We start from the raw sequence: 25,100 nt of genomic DNA on the forward strand, positions 1-25,100 counted from the left end.
CGAGTGATATCTTTTGTGTCAGCAGAATATGAAGAAGTTGCCTCCACTCTGTGAGTGCAGTCAAGTTTGATAGAGAGGACACCTACATCCACTCAAAGGGGCTTTAGCAGGTTAAAGATGAAGTTAAAGTTGTTCTCAACTTCCACACCATGGGGAATTCCTCTGATGTGAATATCTTTGTGGCAATCTCTTTTTTGAGTTCTTACTGCTTCATTTGAAGCTCTATATTCTGTCTATGTAGTGTGTGGACCCTGCACCAGAGAAGTAAGTGGTCATCAGAGTGAGCGTCAGTGCTCCATTCCAGACCCTGCACTCTGGCTCCAAGTTTGTTGGTGTCCCCACAATGTTTCCTGCAGTAAGGTTTTAAGTTGAATGTTGATGGCGGTGATCTTGCAGCGAATTTCACCCAGAAACCATTCCATGAAATCTTTGGACATAGGAGTGGGCAAACCTCCACTAGACATAGAGGAGCTGTATTTCCTTTGGTGGGACCCCCTATGTGAGAGGCCTGTGACCACACATCAGCAACATAGTTTGTATGGTATGGCTTGCCTCAGACCACTTTAGAAAGTCTATTTAGTGGTTCTAGTGCAAAGGAGAAGAAAAAAGGATGGATATGTCCACTCTATAGCATGAAAAGCAACAGCACTGATCCCTGCTGGAGGCATGATCTGGAACAAAGAGCCAATTAAACGGTTGTGTGAAGCCCAGGCCCACAAGGGACGTCAAGACTATGACCTACAATTGGTGCTGAGGGAAGATGACCCACAATGAATGTAGAGTGGATAGCCCTGTTTTACCTCACAATAGGGGGGTTTATGCATGGGGTACCTCTTCTTGGTCCTTCTTGAGAGTGCACTTGGGCCTCGCTCTGCTTGCTGCAGATGTGGAGATCAGTGGGCCCTATGCCATGTATTGGGAGGACATGGTCCTAACCCAAGTCCTGGTGGTCACCTCCAAAATGGTCCATCACCAAACCAGCAGTCTTGCCATGTAGTCCAGATTTATAAACACCTTCTCATGTGATGGGGAGCAGAATCGGATCTTGCTGAGCCACTAGGTCATGCCCTTCTTTGCCTTCTGCGAAATTCATGGAAGGGAATTTTCATGAGCCCGGGATAGGGGTACACCAGCTGAAATTGAGGCAGGAACAGGGTAAGGTACATGAGGAATGTCTCTGGGCCCCCTGCCCCTCTGCCACCCCAGAGGGGCTGTACGACATCCCTGGTAGTTTGACAGGGACATATTTTACAAGGGGCTCTACTACAACTGCTGCTGATAAGCCTCAACTGAACATCTGCCACTGCCACATTAGTTCCCCACATGGCCTGTGATATGCAGGTGAAAGGTCATCACAGAAGGACCAACATGGAAGAAGCAGGGGATGAGGGCCTGCTCATGGTGAGTTGGTTCAGATTTTGAGTCCCCACCTGTGACAGTTCCTCCAAGAGCGGAAGTGTGTTGCTGCCAGCACCCCTACCTAGGTCCCAGAAGCCTCCACAATCGTGCAGGTCCTGGCAGGGCAGGATAAACATAGTCCCAGCTCCCTGGCCTCCAGGCAAGATGACAGCAGTGGAGCTAGTCGCTAGAAGCCTTTACAGTCTTGCTGGTCTGGCCAAGGCAGTTTAGGCCCAGTCCCAACTCTATGGTGTTCAGTCAACATCACAGCCGCAAACACCACTAGGAGGTGGCCGACAGGGTCCAAGGCTGGGGATGAGTTCCACCAGCACTGCCAATCCTCTTTGGGAATCCAAGACAAACTGCATAAGACAAAGCAGACACAGTAAGCGGTAACTTTACCAGGATTATTGGCCAGGGAAGAGAAGAGCATTGGGGCTTTTTGTCCTAATCCATTCCCAGCAAGGCATTGACCCCCCTCTGTCAATATTTACTATATGATTGGAATATGCCGAGTTTATACATGTGCACATTCCTTTGCATAATGCACAATAGGTATTTAACTGATATAGGCCTTCATTACAATCCTGACGGTAAATCACGCTTACCGCCATGCTGACGGCCACCAACATACCGTGGCCGCGGCGGAAATCCGCTACAGGTATTATAACCCACATCTAGAAATCTGCCACAATACAGACACCCACACAAGTCCACCACACCAAAGGTCAGTGATAAACTGGCAATAGTAAAACCTACAACTTCACGCCAACAGGAATACACCCACAGTATCACGACCCACGAATCAACGCGACGGTCATTCAACTGCGGTAATCCTTTGGCGGTACACACCGCCGAGCTCCAAATAAACACACATTTACAAAACACAACCACATTGGACAATTCAAAACACACACACCTGACACACATACACATACCACACCCACACCACTATAAAACACCCACCCACATTACCCACAACCCTGTACAACGAAAATTTTGGAAGAAGCAGAGAGAGAGAGAGAGAATAGCAAGCACAACACCAGCATCCAGAGGCACACAACACCGTCACTCATTCAACATCCACGCACCTCAAAGAACACACCCCAACACATCACATCACACATCACAACAAACAACACCTCACACATCATGCACACCACATCATGGCACCTCAAAGACACCCCAGGTTTTCTGAGGAGGAGCTCAGGGTCATGGTGGAGGAAATCAACCGGGTAGAGCCACAGCTATTCGGATCACAGGTGCAGCAGACATCCATTGCAAGGAAGATGGAGCTATGGCGGAGAATTGTCGACAGGGTCAATGCAGTGGGACAGAACCCAGGAACACGGGATGACATCAGGAAGAGGTGGAATGACCTACGGGGGAAGGTGCGTTCTGTGGTATACAGACACCAGGTAGCCGTACAGAGGACTGCCGGTGGACCCCCACCTCCTCCCGCACAACTAACAAAATGGGAGGAGCAAGTCTTGGCGATCATGCATCCTGAAGGCCTCGCAGGAGTAGCAGAAGGACTGGACTCAGGTAAGTCAAATCTTTACTATTATATCCCCCAACCTATCTGCAGGCCATCACATACCCCTACCCTTACCCTCACTCCCATCACTCCACTACCTCACAGATACCCCACTATCACAACCCACACATCCCAATACCAAGCCCTGCATGTAACACCAATGCATGGATACCCATTACAGACCTGCATGGACACCCATCACCAAAGCATGTCCAGCAGATAGACTCACCCAGCCCACAAAATCACCACTCAAACAAGGGCCAAGGGAATAATGCAAGCGCAGGAGTAGAGGGGAACTCACATATTGCACAAGATGGCACACACAGATGCAATAACTATGCATTTACACCCCAACAGGACCCCTACCCAACGTCACCGGACAGGAGGTGCCAGCCATATCCAGTCCCCCCACAGAAGAGGCCCACAGTGACGACAACAGCTCTGCACGCCTGATCAAGATGACCAGCCCGGCCCATCAGGGACCTCTGGACAGTCGGTTCCCCTGCCACAGTCCCAAACCACCACTGAACCTCCCCCATCAGGAAACACCACCACAGCACCCACCCAGCGGGCCCATGCCACTGTCCCCAGGGCAAGTCAATCAGCAGTGTGTCCACTACTACAGGGACCACAGGCAAACCCACTAACACAGGACGATCAGGGACCTGGGGTCAGTGGCAGTAGGCACACGGTTCAGGGGACAGAGGCACAGGACAACAGGGAAGCTGGGAGGACTGCTGTGCGACAGGGGGAGGACAGGCCCAGGGAATCCACTCTCCATGAGGCACTCTCCAACATCATGGGAGCATACCACCATTCCCAGGAGACCATGTTCACGGTACTGGCCAAGTTTCAGGAGACCCAGCGGCTACAGGAGCAACAGTACCTGGGGATCAGGGAGGACTTAAAGTCCATTAACACCACCCTGGTCGCCATTGCAGGGGTGCTGGCAGACATGGCCAACACCATGAGGGAGACAGTGGCACACCAACGGGCCCCTTACAGCAGCCCGAACAATGAACAGCCCTCCACGTCCGCCGGCGCTAGAGGACAGGAGGTCCCACCACAGGCCCAACAGGCCACCAGCACCCCACCCCCTGCAGAAGGAGAACCACCCCGCAAACGGTCCCTGCAATCTAGGCACAAGACAGGGAACATTGCCAAGTCCCCCGCCAGGAAATAAGACTCTCCTGATTGTCACCCTTCTGTCCCACTATGTCATCCTGACCACCTTGAACTGCCATTGCTCCACTTCCTATGCCCCTTAGACAATACACCTGTGATACAAAGAGACTGGACTCTACCATGGATATTCCTTCAACATCACCCCAGCCCATTGCACACCCCCCTCCACTTATTAGGACTGAAATAAACACCCTTGAATCACAAAACGATCTGGAGTGAGTCTGTACTTTCACAAGTGTGTTATTACAACCTCTCTGACAAATATCAATTTCAATGTTCATTTGCACATACCAAAGTATGACAGTTGTTTGGCAGCTGTGAACATAGCAGAAGGCAGAATGTGGTACCCAGATCTGTGAAAATGAAATCCAAAGTGAACTGTCAGGGTCCATACACAGAGGTAAAAAGTCAGACTTATGCAATGTCCTACAGTAGTCTGATATGAGAGGAGCAGTGCTAGTCTCTTACCTGTGTCTCACTGGAAGTATTGCATGATAATGTTGTTTCGGTTGTCAATATCTTCTTCTTCTGCCTCCTCTTCTTCACTGTCCACAGGCTCTACAGCTGCCACAAGACCAACATCAGGCCCATCCTCCTGCAGAAAAGGCACCTGGCATCGCAAAGCCAGGTTGTGCAACATACAGCATGCGACGATTATCTGCCACACCTTCTTCGTGAGTAGTATAGGGAGCCACCTGCTAGATGGAGGCACCGGAATCTGGCCTTCAGAAGGCCAAAAGTCTGCTAAATAATCCTCCTAGTTCACCCATGTGCCTCATTGTAGCGTTCCTCTGCCCTTTTCCTGGGATTCCTCATTGGGGTCAGTAGCCATGACAGGTTGGGATAACCAGAGCAACCTGCAAATATCGAGGGGTATCTGTTAGACATACACAAACCCTTAGGGACTCTTCCATACCCAGACACCTATTCATACTGTGTGGGGACCTTGGGCTCACCTATTAGCCACACACGGTGTCTCTGGAGTTGGCCCATCACATAAGAAATGCTGCTTTTCCTCAAAATGTAAGCGTCATGCACAGAGCCAGGATACTTGGCATTCACATGTGAGATGTACTGGTCTGCCAAACACACCATCTGCACATTCATTGAATGGTAGCTTTTACGGTTTTAGTACACCTGTTCATTCCTGCGGGGTGGGACAAATGCCACATGTGTACCATCAATGGCACCAATGATGCTGGGGATATGTCCCAGGGCATAGAAGTCACCTTTCACTGTGGGCAAATCCACCACCTGGGGGAAAACGATGTAGCTGCGCATGTGTTTCAGCAGGGCAGACAACACTCTGGTCAACACGTTGGAGAACATTGGCTGAGACATCCCTGATGCCATGGCCACTGTTGCTTGAAAGGAGCCACTGGCCAAGAAATTGAGCACTGACAGGACCTGCACTAGAGGTGGGATTCCTGTGGGATGGCGGATAGCTGACATCAGGTCAGGCTCCAACTGGGCACACAGTTCATGGATTGTGGCACGATCAAGTCTGTAGGTGATAATGATGTGTCTGTCTTTCATTGTCGACAGGTCCACCAGGGGTCTGTACACCGGAGGATGACACCATCTCATCATCTGCCCCAGCGGATGTGCCCTATGGAGGAGAATGGTGAGCAGAGGGTCATATACCACATAGGTTGCACAAGGGTGTTTTGCACTATTGTGATTTAATTGGTGTGTGGCGTTGTCTGTCTGTATTCCTGCCCAAATGGGCTGTGACGCAGTTAGGTGCCAAGCCAGGTGCCCCCCTCCTGTAAGGAGGAACAAGGGGAAATGAGGTAACTGCGCTGGCGTTGTGCAGCGTCTCGGTAGGCGGTCGAAGACCACTGCGCAGTTCTGCATTGGTTATCATTGGGCCCTATGGGTTCCAGGAGTCAATGATGATGTACGCCAGCTGTGAAGGTACGCACCGCCGTGGACGTGACCACCATTTTCTATCTGTTCACTCACTTGATACCTGACCTTCAACAGGAGAGGACCTACACTGCAAGTGCTGCTGTGACCTGTGTCTGGAAGCAACAATGGCTACAGTGTCTGGGGAAAGGGCCCCTGCCTTCACCGCGGAGGAGTTGGAGAAAGTGGTGGGTGGGGTTCTCCCCAGTACACGCTACTCTACGGTCCTCCAGACAAACAGGTGAGTACACTGTGAGTATGATGGATGGGACATTAATGTATGGAGTGGCCTGGATGGAAGATACATGTGGGGGGGGCTGTGGCCTGCCTGTGAGGATGGTCAGTGTATGTGTTTCAGGGCATGGGTGGGAAGTTGTGGCCAATGAGTAAGAAGAACCGGACGGGTGAGTAATGTCCTTTCCTCCTGTACCTTTTCTCTAGGTCAGCGCCCACCAGAAGAAGCGTATTTGGCGTGCCATCACCAAGGAAGTGCAGACCCCTGGGGTCTATCATAGACAGAGCACCCACTGCTGCAAGAGATGGGAGGACCTGCGCCGCTGGAGCAAGAAGACAGCGGAGGCCCAGCTGGGGATGGCATCCAACGTGGAAGGGGTTCCCATCGCACCATGACCCCCCTGATGTTCCGGATCCTGGTGGTGGCATATCCGGAGTGGATGGGTACTTGAGGGCATCACAGCAGCCACAAGGGGGTAAGTACAGTCTCATTCAGCTGACTCTGTGCACTTTACGAGGTGTCTGGGTGGGGGATGTGGGCTGTGGGTTCCCCTATGCCAGGGCGAACTTGCTAGGATAGGTCCCTTGTTAGGGAGGCTCTGTGGCACTCCAACCCCAATAGTGGTAGTGGCCATATACAGCTGGTCAGGCTCCTGTGGGTTCCAGGTGTGCAGCATATGGGGTTAGGCATAGTCCTCCATGGGCAGGTGATTTTCCTAAGAACTGTTAGTTCATGGCCTAGTGCATAGGGCTGCTCCCTGTGTGTTGTGTCCGCTAAAGGTAGTGGTGTTGCTGACATTGACCATGTGTCTCCTCTGTCTTTCCCCCCCTTTTTGTTTTGTCACCCTGTCCTTTTATGCATTAGCATCATCTGGCGGAGGAGAAGTGGCACCAGAGAAGGAGGGAGCTGCAACCCACGTGGCCCAGGAGGGTGAATGTATGGAGTCTGAAGGCACCAGTGGGACGGAGGGTGAGGGGAGCTCCACGACGGGGACAGGAGGGGACACCAGTGACAGCGACTCCTCCTTTGATGGGAGCCCCCTTGCAGTGGTGGGCACATCTATGCCCACCGCAACAACAGGTACAGTCTCCACCCCCCCTACCAGCACCGCACTCCCAGCAGCCCCTCAGCATGTTTCTCGTGCCCGCTCACCTAGGAGGGTGGGCATCTTCTTCGCCCCGGCACGTCAGGCCCTGCCACAGTCAGCCCTGCTGCCCTCAGTGAGGAGGCTATTGACCTCCTGAGATCCCTCACTGTTGGGCAGTCAACCATTTTGAATGCCATCCAGGGTGTCAAGAGGCATTTGCAGCAAACAAATGCATACCTGAAGGGCATTCATTCTGGCGTGGCAGCCCAACAGAGAGCATTTCAGGCTCTGGCCTCAGCACTGATGACAGACATTGGGGGTCATTCTGACCCTGGCGGTCACCGACCGCCAGGGTCAACGATCACGGAAGCACCGCCAACAGGCTGGCGGTGCTTCCTGGGCCATTCTGTATCGCCGCGGTCAGAAAAGGGTGACCGGCGGTTTTCCCGCCGGTTTACCCCTGGCCCAGGGAATCCTCCATGGCGGCGCAGCTTGCAGCGCCGCCATGGGGATTCCGACCCCCTTCCCGCCATCCTGTTCCTGGCGGTAAGATGGCGGGAACGGTGTCGTGGGGCCCCTGGGGGCCCCTGCACTGCCCATGCCACTGGCATGGGCAGTGCAGGGGCCCCCTAACAGGGCCCCATAATGATTTTCAGTGTCTGCTTTGCAGACACTGAAAATCGCAACGGGTGCCACAGCACCCGTCGCACCCCTGCAAATCCGCCGGCTCCATTCAGGGGCTTTCCCGCTGGGCCGGCGGGCGATCTTCTTGAGATCGCCCGCCGGCCATGTGGGAAAGTTGGAATCACCGCCGCGGTCATATGACCGCGGTGCAGTGTTTGGGCGGTTTCCGCCCGGCGGGCGGTGCCCGTCGCCCGCCGGGGTCGGAATGACCCCCATTGTCCCTGTGTCCAGCCTCCCCCCTCCAACCTCCACTACCCAGACCCAATCCCCTCTACCTCACCCTATCCCAAGCACACCATCAGACCAGCATGCACACATATCAACACACAAAAGTGGCTCAGGCAAACAAAAGCACCACACATCCCGCAGGCATACACACAAGCACCATACCCATGCAGAAACAACAACATCCACAGCCTCCACTGTGTCCCCCTCCACCACGTCCTCCACCTCCCTCCCGGTCTTGGCTCCACTCACACTTGCATGCACTACATCCTCAGCCACTACCTCCATCACCAGCACACCCATCACCACACACCACTCACGTGCAATCACCGCCCCCACTACCATGCACACGTCCCCTGTGTCCTCTCCCAGTGTGTCTGTGAGCCCTCCTCCCAAAGTACACAAACGCCAGCATACACCCACTCAACAGCCATCCACCTCACAACAGCCTCCAGCCCATGCACCTTCACCCAAACTCAGCAGACGTACACCTCCTACAACCACTACCGCTTCCTCCACTCCCAAACCCCCTCCATCTTCCTGTCCCAGTGTGTATAAAAAACATTTCCTAGCTACCATTGACCTCTTCCCTACACCCCCCCCCATCCTTCCCCTAGGGCCAGGATGTCTAGGTCCCAGCCCAGCACCTCAGCCACCAAATCCTCGTCCAGTGTGGTCCCTGCAAGTCCGGTAACACTGAAGGGGCACCCATCCGGGCTGCCAGTGTGCCACATAGTGCGGCCAAGGACCACCCTATTCCGCCACCTGCCAAGGTAAAGAAGGGGCCAGCAGGCCGAAGCGAAAAGGCACACCCACCACCCAGCAAGGCCTCTTCCAGAACCAAAGTGGACAGTGCCAAGGTCCCAGCAGCGACTTCCAAGGTGGGGAAGGGATACAAGAGCAAAGGAAAGACAGCTCAGGGCATGGAGCCTCCGGGTGAGGGACTGGTGTCACCCCTTTTGCAAGACAGACCAGCAACCTGTACGGAGGTGGGCACCGCTGCAACGCCTGCCACCTGCAACGCCACCTGCACCGCCATCTGCACCGTCACCTGCATGTCTGCTGCCTCTACTACAGTCACCAGCATCATCCCCAGTGGGCACCCTTCCGAGGCTGCAGGAGACGGCCTAGTGTCTCCCTCCACAAGTGCAGACACCTGCACCACCGGCAGCATCACCACCACAGACACCGCCGCAGCCACCGCCACTTGCCCCGGGACGTGCCCTGCCAGTGCCACTACAGCGGACATCAGCAGCATCCCCAGTGGGCAGGATTCCGAGGCTGCAGGAGACGTCCTGGACCCTGCACACTCTACATGAGGCACTACCAGCAGTTTGTAGCCTCAGTCATCACAAGGAGGAGTGTGGCTCTGCCTCCATGGAGTATCATGCTACCTGTTACTGGTAAATCTTGTGGCTCAGACTCCCATGTGAGGGAATGGGAACTGCCTAACCGCTTGTGCAGCAATACTGTGCACCATGGCCGCTCCAGAACCAGTGGAGAACAGCATCCACTCACCCAGTCCTTGGCATGATGAAGCACTCTGGGCACCATGCCCCCTCCAGAACAAGTGTAGAACAGCATCCTCTCACCCAGTCCTTGGCAGGATGAAGCACTCTGGGCACCATGCCCCCTCCAGAACCAGTGGAGAACAGCATCCGCTACAGAGACTGTGGCTTTGCACTCCCCAGGACCAAGCAGTGGGCAAACCACCCACTTGAGAGACTGTGGCTTTGTACTCCCCAGGACCAAACAGTGGGCATGGAGCCCACTCGAGGAGCAGTGGCGTCGTCCCATCATCCGGCTGAGGTTCCCCCCTCCCCTTCCCCCTGAGGTGCCTGTGTTTTTTTCGACCTGATGCCCCTGCAGTATTCTCTCAGTTTTGAGGCAAGTGTCATGTGTGGGCTTCGCCCATACTTTTTGGGACCACTGGTCCACGGACATTTAATGGGACAGTATACAGACTTGTGTACTTGCTGTAAATATTTGTATATACTGATGATTTAAAGTTATCTTGGCCTATCTGAATGTTCAATTATTACACTCGTTAAACTCATTTCATTTGGTCCTTGCGTTCTTCCAGGGGGTGATAGATGTAAATGTAATGTTGTTGCATGTGTTTGTGTGTATGGTGTTGTGGATAAGGGTGGGGGCGGGTGTGTTGCATGTTGCGTTTGTGTGTCACTGTCTTTTTCTTCTCCCCCTCCCCTGTGTGCTAGGTGCAGTACTCACCGTCGTCGTCACCGCCGTCTTTGATGTTCCTGGTAGATGAGGAGGTAAACCAACATGGACAGGACCTGTAACTCGGGCTCCCTGGTGTCCTGGTTCCTCGTTGGGTGTCGTGAAGTGAGTGGTTTCTGTTCCAAAGACTGTTTCCGCCATGCTTTTGATGGCGTTGGTACCGCCCCGAAAAAGCTGGCAGATTGGTGCCTTGTAATACTGTGGACGGTACATTGTCTTCTGCCTGGCTGTTGGCGGTTACCGTCACGGTGTTTGTTTCTACCGCAGTGCGGTCGGAGTGTTAAAGTGGCTATCTGTGTTGGCGGTTTCCGCCATGGTCATGATTCCATTTTTTTTACCGCCAGCCTGTTGGCGGTATTACCGCCACTTTATCACCAACCGCCAGGGTTGTAATGAGGGCCATAGTCTAAAAAATACTTTTTCTGAAGTTATTAAAGATTACTTTCTTTTTATAGTTTAGTGATTCTGAAAGTAGGATTCCACTCCAATTAAGGACAAGATGAGTCATCTATGTATGTTAGGCCTGAGCACAAAGCTCTTACAGATTCCACCAAATTTTGCCCATCAGTGGCATGTCAAACACATTGCTGCATCTGAAAGCCGAAATTAGATTCCCCTTCCTGACCCCGATTTCTTCCTCACTGCATAGTAGCATGAACGACTTGAAGTAGCTGCTGTCATTCCGCCGTCTAACACCTGCTCCCCTCAGAGCACTAGTGATTAGAGAGAAAGATTGGTTGCTCGACATCTTTGTCAGGGTGACTTCCTACAGTTGGCCCTGCTTGTGGCTTTCTATCCTACTGCCAAAGGGCTGACCCAAAGTCCCCCTTTGTATTCTTTTTTGATCAGTGACGAAAAGTCTAACTCATCAGAAGTAAAAACTAAGGCCCGTATTTATACTTTTTGACGCTAAACTGCGCTAACGCAGTTTAGCGTCAAAAAGTTTAGCGCTGGCTAACGCCATTCTGAAGCGCCATGCGGGCGCCGTATTTATTGAATGGCGTTAGCCGGCGCTAGCAGACCGGCGCTGCCTCGTGTGCGTGGAAAAAAACCACGTACACCAGGCAGCGCCGGCGTTGGGGAAAATGGCGTTAGGGCGTCTTAAAAATGGTGCAAGTCAGGTTGACGCTAAAAAATCGCCTCCACCCGATTTGCGCCATTTTTAACGACGCCCAGACGCCATTTACATGACTCCTGTCTTAGTAAAGACAGGAGTCATGCCCCCTTGCCCAATGGCCATGCCCAGGGGACTTATGTCCCCTGGGCATGGTCATTGGGCATTGAGGCATGTAGGGGAGCACAAATCAGGCCCCCCTATGCCAAAAAAAAATATAAAAAAAATAAAAATGTATACTTACCTGAATGTCCCTGGGATGGGTCCCTCCATCCTTGGGTGTCCTCCTGGGGTGGGCAAGGGTGGCAGGGGGGGTCCCTGGGGGCATGGGAGGGCAGCTGTGGGCTCATTTTGAGCCCACAGGTCCCTTAACGCCTGCCCTGACCCAGGCGTTAAAAAGAGGCTCAAATGCGGGGTTTTTTGCCCCGCCTACTCCCGGGCGTGATTTTTGCCCGGGAGTATAAATACGACGCATTTGTGTCGCAGTCATTTTTTTGGACGGGAACGCCTACCTTGCATCTCATTAACGCAAGGAAGGCGTTCACGCAAAAAAATTACGCTCTTTCCTCATACTTTGGCGCTAGACGCGTCTTACGCCAAAGTATAAATATGGCGTTAGTTTTGCGCCGAATTTGCGTCGAAAAAAACGACGCTAATTCGGCGCAAACGGAGTATAAATATGCCCCTAAATGAACTAGTTTAATTGGTTTACCTAACTCCAGAACAGTCAACTTTCTCTTAGAAGGCATTGTCGTTCAGTTGCTTCTCGGTATCTGTAGTGGTTCTATCTTGTTAACATCCTTACCCATGTACTCCCATCTAGTGTGAATCATCTTTCTGCTTCCAGAAAGTCTTGTCTCGGAGCCAATCACTGTATTTCTTTCAAGTTTGAGATAATGTGTCAAGCTGTAACAACGCCTATTCGAATCTTTTCGGTCTCCATTAAATGTCCCGGGGTGTGACAAGTTAATGTTTGTTGATGTTTTCTTAAGGACTGCCTGTTTAAAAAGGGTAATAATAACTCACAGACACATGTAGCCTCTTGCATTCCCCTTATGTTTTGCTCTATTTACTGAAATATTTTTGCTTTGAACACTTCACTGCTGATTATTTGATTACTGATTAGGACTGTTTCTTTCTCCTACACAGCTGCTTCGTGGCAGCGAATTAGTAATTAGATGACTGTTCATAAAGGTGTTTGCACATTTATTCATACATAATTCACGTTCTGAACTTTACAGCCACTTAATATTTAAATCACATCCACACTAATAAATTAAACATTTAAATCATACCTGGCTATTTATTCAATATTCTTATGGGTGTTTAGGTGCATTGAAATATTCAATGAAGTCAAGATTTCTCAGCCTCTTGTCAACAACGTCAACAACAATTTAATATTACCATGGTTACCACTTCTAAAAGTGGAGCACAGTGTTTAACAATATTCGCTCATCCCTCAATAAAACATTTAAGGGAGTTCAGATAGATAGTAAGCCACCATTGTGTCAAGAGTGTGAATTTGTATTTTCCTACAGTTATACTTGACGGTCATGGCCATTTCATCGTCTAATAATATGAGCCCTACTAGAAATGGTTGAATTTGCACATCATTTGTGGTTCTTGGTCTTCAGTAGGACAGATAACACAGACGTTTTCCCAGTTACAATCTGTGCGAGAGTAGCAATTTGTGTTATTGCATGCCCAATTTGCTCAAGGTTTGAGCTGGTGAGTTCCATTCTGGCAAAAACTATTGGCTGCAAAATTAGCACAACAGGGTCCACATTACAGGCAGTGTACAGTGGCCCACTCTGCACCACAGAGCATGCTGAAGTGTGGCTGTCGGATGTAGACCAGGGCAGTGCACCATATCGCAGCAGATGTGTCTGTTCCCAGTGTCTGCATGAACCTAGTTACCTTCAGATTAGATCCAATGGTTATAGTATTTCTTAAGTGCACCTTTTGCATTTAGAAAATGCTATGTACATGTCGTTAGGAAATCGCAACTAGGAAATCTCTCATTGCGATTTCCTATTTTGGTACTCGCAAAATGCGATTTCTACCGAGTAGAAATCACTGTCATTGTCTGTGATGCAAGCCCTTTTGTACATTTGGGAAGCGTGTTTTGCATTTTTTAACTAGTCAAAATTGCGATTCGCCTCGTTAAGAAAAGCAAATTCCTTTTGTACATATCGTCCTAAATGTTACAGCTCATCAAATTAAGGCCCATATTTATACTTTTTTTGCGCCGCATTTTAATCAGTTTTTGATGCAAAAGTTGTGCAAACATACCAAGTACAATTATATTTTGTAAGTTTGCGCCGCTTTTGCGTCAAAAAGTGACACAAATGCGGACAAAAAAGAATAAATATAGGCCACATTTTTTATAAATTTTAATTACATTAATTATAATTGTTTAAAATAATGTTAGAAAAACCTGTCCTCACTATCATCTTTATATTTAATCATTAATTAGTAAAGTTTATTAAAATTAGATTGTTTGCTTTAAATAAATATCTTTTTCAAAATGTTCATAGATGTATTTCATTATTTTTAAACAAAGATATAAATATGAATTTATTTACTTAAACATTAAATTGAGTATTATTTTTAATATATTATTTTTAATATAAATAATACTATATTCACGTCTACACACACTGAGGTGTGTGTTGCCCCTTCACAACCACCACCAACAAGGGCAGAGGAGGCAACACACACATCAGAAGATGAAGACCAGGAACAGATCACCTTCACACGTAAAAGTACCCGGTAGCACTAGTCCCTGCCACATGGCCACCTATTACCAAGGTCCTGCGCTTTGTAACATGCCAGTCTTGCAACAACTGTACTTAAGCACTGTTCTGCAAACCACTGTTTATTTTGTCAGCCTGCCCAGTGATTGTCTCTCACTAACTCATTGGCAAGTCCTGTCCCTCTGCACTGTCTGACACTTCACCCCAGCATGTCCAATGACATGTCCTTTTGCACTTGTGTAGGATCACAATGGAAGATGTCACTATAATGGACTCACAATCATGGACAATGTACATACAGTATAGCACTACAGCACTTTTCAATAAATAGCACTTACACAACCACTTTGTCTCTGTATAATGTGACACATCAACCGTGCAGTAGATCAGTGAATTTTGCAACCTGTCAATTATCATAGATTGTCAATACAACTGTCCTGAAATAATGTGGGCTGATAACTATGCACAGTGGCCTGGATTCTACCATACTCTGCCCTTCCTGAGGGTAATTTCTGAGGAAAAGATAAACTATACACCATAATGCTGTGTTGGACAGATTAACGCTTCCTCAAGGGATGTCAAAAGCAGAAGATAGTGCCTTCAAAATGTTGCTTCAATGCAAAACTAACGTATGTAACATTGCCCACAAATATAAGCTAACACACACCAAACTGCATGAATGGAGGTGTATGAGTTTACATCAAAATAAGTAATCATGCTGAACAGTGTAACAAATGATCTATGTGAGTTATGTACACTAAACCACAAGAGAGCTTACTACCACTCACCTTATAAGGGTTTCCTTGGACATGAGCCTGCAGTCAGACATTACACAGTGTCCCCAATACTAAATCTGGAAGCACAGTATGTGACATTGAAAACATACATCACGTTAAAAAAAAAACTTTGAGATCCATAGTAACTGTGATTGGTGGTTGCAATGAATGGCCGAATCTTAGCTAAGTAGCTTTGGGTTAGCTGCCAATGTTACATCTCAGTTGGGATTTGTTTGCAGCATAGGACACAAAAGTAATACAAAAGAGACACTGTACACTCATGCCAAGGCCTTGATCTACAAGCATGTGACACATACTGTAAAGGGTTACCTACATATTTATTAAACAGTAAAAACAGAAGTGAAAACTTGGGGAAAAACCTTACCTACCCTAATCTACTCTAACTACTCATTACCCACAACTGTCCCTAACTAACCTAAGCTAAACTTACTTATCACATTTAACGAAATGTTCTAAACATCAGCCCCCCACCCCCTTATGAGACGGGACACATAGAGGACAACAGATACTAACCTAAACACATACTATCCTATACTACACAAATATATATATATATATATATATATATATATTTTTTTTTTTAATAAACATAAGAACCCCAACATTGCCCCCCACCCACCCACCCACACACATAAAAATAAACAGTAGAAATATTCAGGAACCCCACCCACTAACACTAACTAAACTAACAGCCTATATTAACCTAACACTAAGCCCCCTAAACACACAAAGTATTAGAACCAGGAAAGATGAGGGAGGGGTGGGAATCATGTCCGTCTCATTGTCTACAGGTTGGCCCTCCGGAGGGTCTTCTTGATGGAACGCACCCGCCGGTTGACCTGTCGCACCTCATGCCGCAGTCTGCTCATCTTCCTAAGGACACGGTCCAATTTCCGTTGCATTTGTGCAAAAGCAGCAGGGTCAATGGCTGCAGCAGGGGTAGTCTGGGTGCCAGCCGAGGAAGTACGGGCCCGTGTTGTGTCCATGGCAGTAGGCTGCCCTGCAGGTGGTGCTGTGCTTGGGCCAGGAGCAGTTGCTGTGGATGGTCCCGCAATGGTCCCAGCTGCTGGTGGTGCCACCTGGGTGGTAGTGGTGGTGGTGCTGGTGGTGGTTGTGGTAGGCAAAGAAGGGCCTCCTTGTGCAAATGCCCGCCAGGCTCCGGAGGCTTATTTATGGCGATATCTGCGGGCCATTTTTCGGTACCCAGACTCAACATCAAGGATGTGGCGCTATCTCATTGCCCGCCGTTGAAACTCCCTGACCTGGATGGGAGTCATATTTGCAGCTGTTAAGACAAATAGAAAATCTATCATTAGGTACTGCATTGTGTGAAATGGCACAAGAAGTAAATCAGACAATACATCTATTGTACTTGTAACAGCTCATATCATCATACAGATCATTGATTGTCCCTGAGGAAGTACATGGCAAGCCAGCCTACAAGGGTCCTATCACACATAGCACATCCAAACCCTACAAGATGGGTAACAACAGGCATGATTTTGGCATCATAGTTCTGCCAGTTGTCAGCTAACAATCATGCTGCACATCCTCCGCCACTGCCAGGGCTACAAATGTCATTGTACGGGATGGAAATCTAGGGCCACATGACCTGCGAGTTGTAAATGGACTTGCCAGTATAGTAAGCATGTGCTAAACATGAGTGCTTGTACTAGGTCCAGACAAGTGATTCACTGATTTACATGTCTGTGTACCTAACTTGTATCATCAGTCCTAGGTACACTATTCACAACCCTATGCCTGTGTCTTGGGGGGGGGGTGGACTATCAACTAATAACTTCTAACCACAAGGACACCCAGGAAGCTTAGGAAAGCTGGACATGTATCTGGCCCAGCACACACACAACAGGTAAGGAGGATCTCCAAATAGGAGAAAGCTAACCCTTGACCAATCCCACTGACACCCATGTTTGGAAATGCAGACCATTGTCCACATCATTTACTACCTTTCGATCTGGAAAAAGGCAAAGTATAATCAACTACATGGCAATAAACATCGAAGCCTGGCATTATGTCATCGATATGGAAATAAGGGACAGGATTGAGAGTGATCACGACCCACTGCTAATGGAGATAGTCCATCCGGACACGAGCCCAGGGAAGGCTGAGTCTCCATTCAATGGAAATAGCTTAACAATAACCATGAGACCAAACAGGAAAAACATATTAAGGTCAAATGAGGACGAACCTTATATGAGTGCACCTAGTCAAACCTGGTTGCAATCACTTAGCACGTTTTTAAACCTACCAGTTAACGAAGCCTCACCCCTCCTGCATAATTTTAATAATTTGCTAGTACAAACAAAAAAGGAAAAGACCAAGCATCTTCAAATTAATCCTAAAATGATGGAGGGCTGGTTCGATGAAGAGTGTTTGAAGCTAAAAAAGACCTTATCACAAGCACTAAAGAACCGGCATTTGAACAACTTCAATGAGCAATATTTTCATGACTGCAGGCAACAGTACAAAAAATTACTGAGATACAAAAGGAAGATATTCCCACATAAACTCTGGAAAATTCTACTGCAGGCAATATCGGCAGGGAACTGCAAAAAGTTTTGGGAGATAGTCAGGTGGGGATGCGAAGGTCCTTCGAAAAATCTAGAACTGAATATCAACCCACAACTTTGGGTAAAGCATTTTACCGCCTTGTACCAGGAAGTGGCCAAGACGGCATCCGGGAGCACCAATAACTCAAACACTCTCACTCAAGGGCTGGTAGGCAGAAATCAAAGATCAACTAAGGTATTTCCACCTCAAAAGACTTATGCAGTATCTTCAAATTGGCTTGCTAGATTAGCAAATGAAACCCAGAATGAATTAGTCCCTAACGAATTCCCCAGCACAAATTCCATGCAGGTAGCCTATGCCATTCCGTGTGTAATGGAGCTAATACCGGAATTCAGTGAGAAAGAGATTAAACAAGTTATCCTCCTCCAAAAGCCGCATAAGGCCGCAGGCCCAGACGGCATTCCTTTAGACGCTTACCGTAACCAGCTAGCGTTATGGTTACCTGCTCTAGCCCGTCTATTTAACAGTGTTTGGCACCACGAGGTAATCCCTACCTCTTGGAAGAAATCAATAATTGTTCCAATTCACAAAAAAGGGCCTCGGGATATGGTGAGCAATTACAGGCCTATTTCACTGCTTGATAGTGTTGGAAAGATTTTTGCCAAAATTATTCAGTCGCGCCTAGACCAATGGTTAGAGGATGGAGATCTAATATCAACACACCAAGCTGGTTTTAGGAGAGGCCAAAGTACAACAGATCAACTTTTTAAGCTAAACATGATCTGCGCTAAATATGCCACCCTTAAAGATTGTCCATTATATCTGGTCTTTGTGGATCTTCAAACAGCCTTTGACAGCGTAAATCGCCAAACTCTATGGCAATTATTGACGGAAATGGGCATACAAGGAACATTTTTAAGGCTGTTAATTCTATTGCATACAGGAAATACTGCCAGGGTCAGATACACCACGAGAAATGATTATACGGCAGAAATTCCAATCGAGCGAGGTGTAAAACAAGGCTGTGTTTTGGCCCCAACCTTATTTAATTGTTATATAAATGAAGTAAGTCAAGTCCTGAGGGAATTAAATCTGGATGTGCCAAAACTAGCCAATGAAAGCATACCTATTCTGCTCTTTGCTGATGACGCTGTACTACTAGCAAGAACGGAGATAGCAATGCATCGACTACTCAGGGGTTTCGAATCATTTTGTACCTCAAGGAGCATGGTAATCAACGAGGGGAAAACAAAGTTTATGATTCTTAACCAAAAACAGACGATGCAATCGACTTTTAGGGCAAACAACAAGCCTTTGGCCTGAGTGGCTACTTATGATTACCTGGGTTGCAGATTAGACAAAAAACAGACATGGAAACCACAAATCTATAAAAGTAGTATTTCCTTGGCCCAACAAGCTGGAGCAGTACTCAGATTTGCAAAAGCTACAGGCAACCATTCTGTGAGTTCTGCACTGCTTGCATATAAAACAAAAGCAAGAGCTGCAGCACTTTACAGCGCAGAGATCTGGGGATTCAGAAAGACGCCATCAATACAAGTAACCGAGAATACATTTTTACGCCGATTACTTTGCTTAGGCAATGCTACACCAATGAATGCAATAAGACTTGATCTTCAAATGAGAAAGGTTGAGGACTACATTGCTCTGGCTCCAGTAAGATACTGGATCCGTGTTTGGTCAAAAGAGGAACTTAAACCATACAGAGACGTACTTAAGGACATCATGAAGCTACAAAGCCATCGGAAATTGCCCTGGTTCAAACATATCTCAACTACCCTGGCTGCTATCGGCCAGGGAGACCTCTGGCTCCATCCAGAAAAAATCAGAAGGCCTAGTTTAGCTGTCATAAAAAAGGCATATTGGGAGCAAAAGACTGAGATTATGTGTGAGTCACCTAGCCCTTTATTTAAGCGCTACATTTTGTTTAACCAAGAACTTAAACCAGCAATATTCATAGACAATATTTTTCCGGAGGAAAAAAGGGTTCTCTATTTTAAATTCCGTATGGGCACACTACCTGTGACGGCGGTGGTAAACAGATGGCAACCCGTTCCTCTGGGTAGATTAGAATGTTGTCAATGTCTTCATGGTGGCCCAGAAACACTTTCCCACTTCCTTTTATTATGTCACTTTACGCTCAAACTCCGCAAATTGTATTTACGCCCACTTTTCAGATCTTACGGAGTTAGGAAGTGCAAGGAGGCGGAAGTGTTATGTATGCGATCAGACGAGAAACACATCGTGACAAAGGTTTCAACTTATATCTTGGAAGCATGGAAGTTACGTTCATCAATGCACCCACAGTTGGCACAGGCATAATCGCTTATGTCATCCCATAGCTATCCAGCTTGGGAAATCGGTGCAGGGTGGTGTAAAACTGGGTTAGGCCTCGGGCTTCCATTAAACGTTTGGCAGACACTGCAAGGTCCCAAATGATTTGTGCCAGAACAAGATATTTAAATATTAGATTTATAAAGTTTTTAGAATAAGTTAAGTTTTTATGTAAATTATGGTTATATATTATGTTTTATGATAATGTAGGGTAAATCGGATACATTTCGGCACATGTTAAATCAATAACTTAAGCACAGTTTCCTTTTCTACTGAGATGTTTTATTAATGTGATTTTTACCGAGTGTGATGGATTGATATTTATTGTGTGATTATTGTTATGGCCGGATAGGCTAACAACAATTAAATAAATGGTAAATGGACTACCAGTAAGCCATGACTTACAACAAACACAGATATGCAAGAACACCTCTGGCCATGAGTTGCATGCACACCTAGGCCATTGCACTCAAGTGCCACATACTCGTAGCACTGCATGTGGATTTACATGCTGCTAGGAATTTTAACCTACAGTTCAATAAGTACATTAGTGAATAGGGAAGCAGAAGTCTGTGGGCAAGCATTTGCCATCCCTATTCTGGGAGAATTTGGGTCTGACTGGCTGACTAATTCACTAATATGGTCCAGTGCGACTTTTTCTGAATCAAGTTTTATCCACATGACTCATCCCTATTCACATTGCCGTGCCTACAGGACTGACCTAGAATACCAAAATATGACAATAGGATAAGGATTGGCCAACTCAAAGATGGTGATAAAATGATATTCCACTCATGGAACAAAACAAATGATTGGCCAGCGCATCACACCTTGCTATGTGTCAAACGCACAGGAGTCCATCACACATCACCAGCAAACACAACACATATCAGACATATTAACACTTACTGGAGTTGTCTGAGTCCTTGAAGTGAGCCACCTCGCCAACAGTGTATGGTGCTGGTCCACCTGTAAGGCATGGAAGAGAGAAATGTGCTCAATGTCTGTGCACTGTACAACAATTCCAAAGACAAATACTATGTGTAAGATTACCTCAGATTGTAAAGCCTCTCAGACATGATGATACTGCATCCTACATGGCACGGCTAACATGTACAGACCATGAGTCTCCCGTGAGTGATACACACATATCTGCACACATGCAGTGGCCCTAACTATCATGTGGTGGCAAACATGCTCCTTCATTAGTGAGCAGACATAATCATGGAGTGTATTCGTCTCATCATGTGTATCCATGAGAGACATCCAAAGCCACTTTCCGTGAGGACTGCATTACCAGTCAACCAGCCATTGTGACTGTTAGACCTGACAGCCTTAGGGTGGTCACCCCTAACTTTTTGCCTTGCTGTTCCCTGGCTGTGGTGAAGAAGTGCTCTCCACAGGCTTGGATAGAGCTTGTCTCCTGTTCCCTGAAGTCTCTGGACCAAAAAGACTTCTCTCTTGCAACTGGACTCCTTGTGCAGCGAAAATTAGACGCACAGCTTGGTAAAAACGATGCACAGCCTGTTCCGCTGTGAAAAATTCACCGCACGCCGAACCGGGACGATGCCGCTCGACTTCGCAAGGAAAAGATCGACGCGCCGCCGGCGGTGAGACCAGAACTCTGCCGCACAGCCTACCAGATCGACGCACAGCTGACCTGGGACGACGCCGCCCGACTTCCAGAGGGGAAATCGACGCAGCACCTGCCGTGAGGGAGACATTTCCCGGCATCGCCCCCCGGAACGACGCAGAGCTTGTCACCAAGCCCAGGATTCCATGCACAGACCCGGGGGCGTCTGAAAACCCCGCAACCCGAAGAGGAGCCACGTCCGCATGCCAGAAATCGATGCAACGTCTTCCCCATGTGGAAAGTAACGACCAAGTCCGTGTGCGAAGGGGCGAAACCGATGCACACTTACCGTTTTCCACGCACCTCCTCCTCTGCGGCCCTTTGTGGAGATTTTTCACTCAAACCAGGTACTTTGTGCGTGAAAGAGACTTTGGCGGTCATTCTGACCGCCGCCCGCCAAGCGGTTCCCGCCGAAAGACCGCACCGCGGTCAAAAGACCGCGGCGGTCATTCCGGCTTTCCTGCTGGGCCGGCGGGCGACCGCCAGAAGACCGCCGGCCGGCCCAGCGGGACAGCCCCTTCAACAATGAAGCCGGCTCGGAATGGAGCCGGTGGAGTTGAAGGGGTGCGACGGGTGCAATGGCACCCGTCGCGATTTTCACTGTCTGCTAACCAGACAGTGAAAATCTTTGTGGGGCCCTGTTAGGGGGCCCCTGCACTGCCCATGCCAGTGGCATGGGCAGTGCAGGGGCCCCCAGGGGCCCCACGGCACCCGTTCCCGCCATCCTGGTTCCGGCGATGGACACCGCCAGAAACAGGCTGGCGGTAAGGGGGTCGGAATCCCCATGGCGGTGCTGCAAGCAGCGCCGGCATGGCGGGTTCCCTGGGCCAGCGGGAAACCGGCGGGAAACCGCCGGCTCCCCTTTTCCGACCGCGGCTTTACCGCCGAGGTCAGAATCGCCAAGTAAGCACCGCCAGCCTGTTGGCGGTGCTTCCGCCGCCCTCCGCCATGGCGGTCATGGACCGCCAAGGTCAGAATGACCCCCTTTGTTTGCTTTTAAAAGACTTAAGACACTTTCTATCACTTTTCAGTGATAGCTTTACATGTTTTTATTGCATCTTTGATCGTTTGTGACCTACAAATATCCAGATAAATATTGTATATTTTCCTAAACACTGTGTGGTGTATTTTTGTGGTGCTATATTATTGTATGAATTATTGTACAAATACTTTACACATTGCCTTCTAAGTTAAGCCTGACTGCTCAGTGCCAAGCTACCAGAGGGTGGGAACAGGATAATTTGGATTGTGTGTGACTTGCCCTGACTAGAGTGATTGTCCTTGCTTGGACAGAGGGCAATCTGACTGCCAACCAAAGACCCCATTTCTAACAGTGACCATGACAAATTTATGACACACAGGTACAATGTACAGAGGGCCAGGGACAGTTGTTAGCCCTCATTTTGTTACAGTTTCTTCATTTGATGTGGCACAGCTATGATGAGTTGCACCAACCATGGAGATATGAACCCATGTGCATACCTTTGGCCAGCCATCCCTAATCGAAATGTGGCACTACAAACTCCAAATACCAGTCTAAAATGTTAGCTGAACGCAGCTAGAACTTGTTACCTATGTGTCCAAATCCAGATCAGACATGTATCTGAAATAAAGGAGGGGCACAATAATCCCTAACATGTTTGGAATTTCCATGATCGGTTTCCTTACACACTCACCAACACACATGAGACATATGTTTGGGCCACATTGCTATCATCAATTGACGTGAAGCCTGCACTCATTTTCAGCCTCATGTTGTGTTTAGAAAGTCAGTCTAGCTGTTGCGTCAACAAATGATGGTAATGAGTTGGAAATTTCTATACCTCACAGGCAACTGTGGCCTATATCTATACATAACTCCTGATTTGTGTTGCTGTTCGACACAAAGGCGGCACTAACTTACATAATGCAAACGTATTCAGTAAGTTTGCGGAGCTCTTGCATCCTAACAACTAGCAATTGTGGTCCTTAACAAAGTAGAAATATGACCCTGTATGTTTCAGTAGCATTCCACACACTCAACAACATTGCCAGCAGATATTGTAAAAATCAGCTGATGTCACTACAGAGAAATTAAACATGCACATTAACATGATTTGTACTCACCAACACGGCCACCAATCACAATCCCCAGGTGGTCCAGCAGATCTTGCTCCCTGGAGACAAGGTCAGCCCAGCGGTGCTTCAGCTGGTGCTAGTTTCTGGGTGTCTTATAAATCCTTTGCAGATAATGCAACACCTTTGCCCACCGGAGCCTCTGTTCCTCAGTGTGATACCCCTGTAGCACACGCCCACCCGCCTCAATCATTAGGGGTAGGAAATGGCACACCAGCCAAATTAATCCACCCAGCTCCTCCTCTCCCATCCTGCCAAGACGAGGCCTACCCAACATATTTGTACCAAAAGAGAAATAGAGGATAAAGGGGAACAAAGGAGGATAGGGGGGAAAGCAGGAGAGGAACAAATCTAAAAAACTACCAACACAGCCCAAATATACCCAAACTAACACTACCCACAACAGACTCCCAACAAAACAAAGACAATAGTTTACAACACAAATGACCACAAAAAACACTCAGACAGGATACTACAACAAGTTTTTAATCACAAAAAGACAATAAAAAGACCACACAGGAGACAAATTCACTAAATATACAGAGACAAATTGAGACACAGCCACACAGTCAGGAAATATCGCAGACTGCAAAGTGAAAGTGAAAGTACACCCACTGTACCTATTCTGTAAACAGGATATCCTATTACATCACTTCCTGCCTAAAATTGCGGGCGTTTTTATTGTCATGCGTCAAAATATTTTGACGCATACAGTCTGCGCGTCATTTTTTTTGACGCACAGGAGTAGATTTCAGCCTGCATTCATATGTTTCTAAATAGTTTTAAACGTAACCAATTTTCGAAGGTACAGTGTGGAAGATACCGCTCAGGGCCAATGGTTCTTTCAGGGCATTATGCGTCGTTTTTTTGGCCATAAGCGTCATTTTTAGATGCATGTGTGTAATTTTTTTACGCGTATGCGGCAACATTTCAGGCATTAACTGGGTTTGGGTCATTTTACCATTTTAATGTAATATTACAGTTGTGACAATACTGAGATAGGCTGATTGCACCCACTTTGGGCATGACGGTGTATGCACATATGTGACACATCATACTACTGCGGACCATGATCAGCTACTTCATGTACAGGATTTTCACTCTTGACTGACACAATAGATGGCCAAACGTGTGGCCTACATATATGTGTTGCACAAATTGGGCATGTTTGGCGTCAGGAGAGGATAGCAAGGTGACGCACATAATTACAATACCTCAATGCCTATGGCTCAATGTGTGTGCATTGGCTACTAATATTGTTGTTGACCCACTGTGTGAGCATCACAAGATGCATTATTGCA

Source organism: Pleurodeles waltl, chromosome 11 (assembly GCF_031143425.1).
Source record: "Pleurodeles waltl isolate 20211129_DDA chromosome 11, aPleWal1.hap1.20221129, whole genome shotgun sequence".
Lineage (NCBI taxonomy): Eukaryota > Metazoa > Chordata > Amphibia > Caudata > Salamandridae > Pleurodeles > Pleurodeles waltl.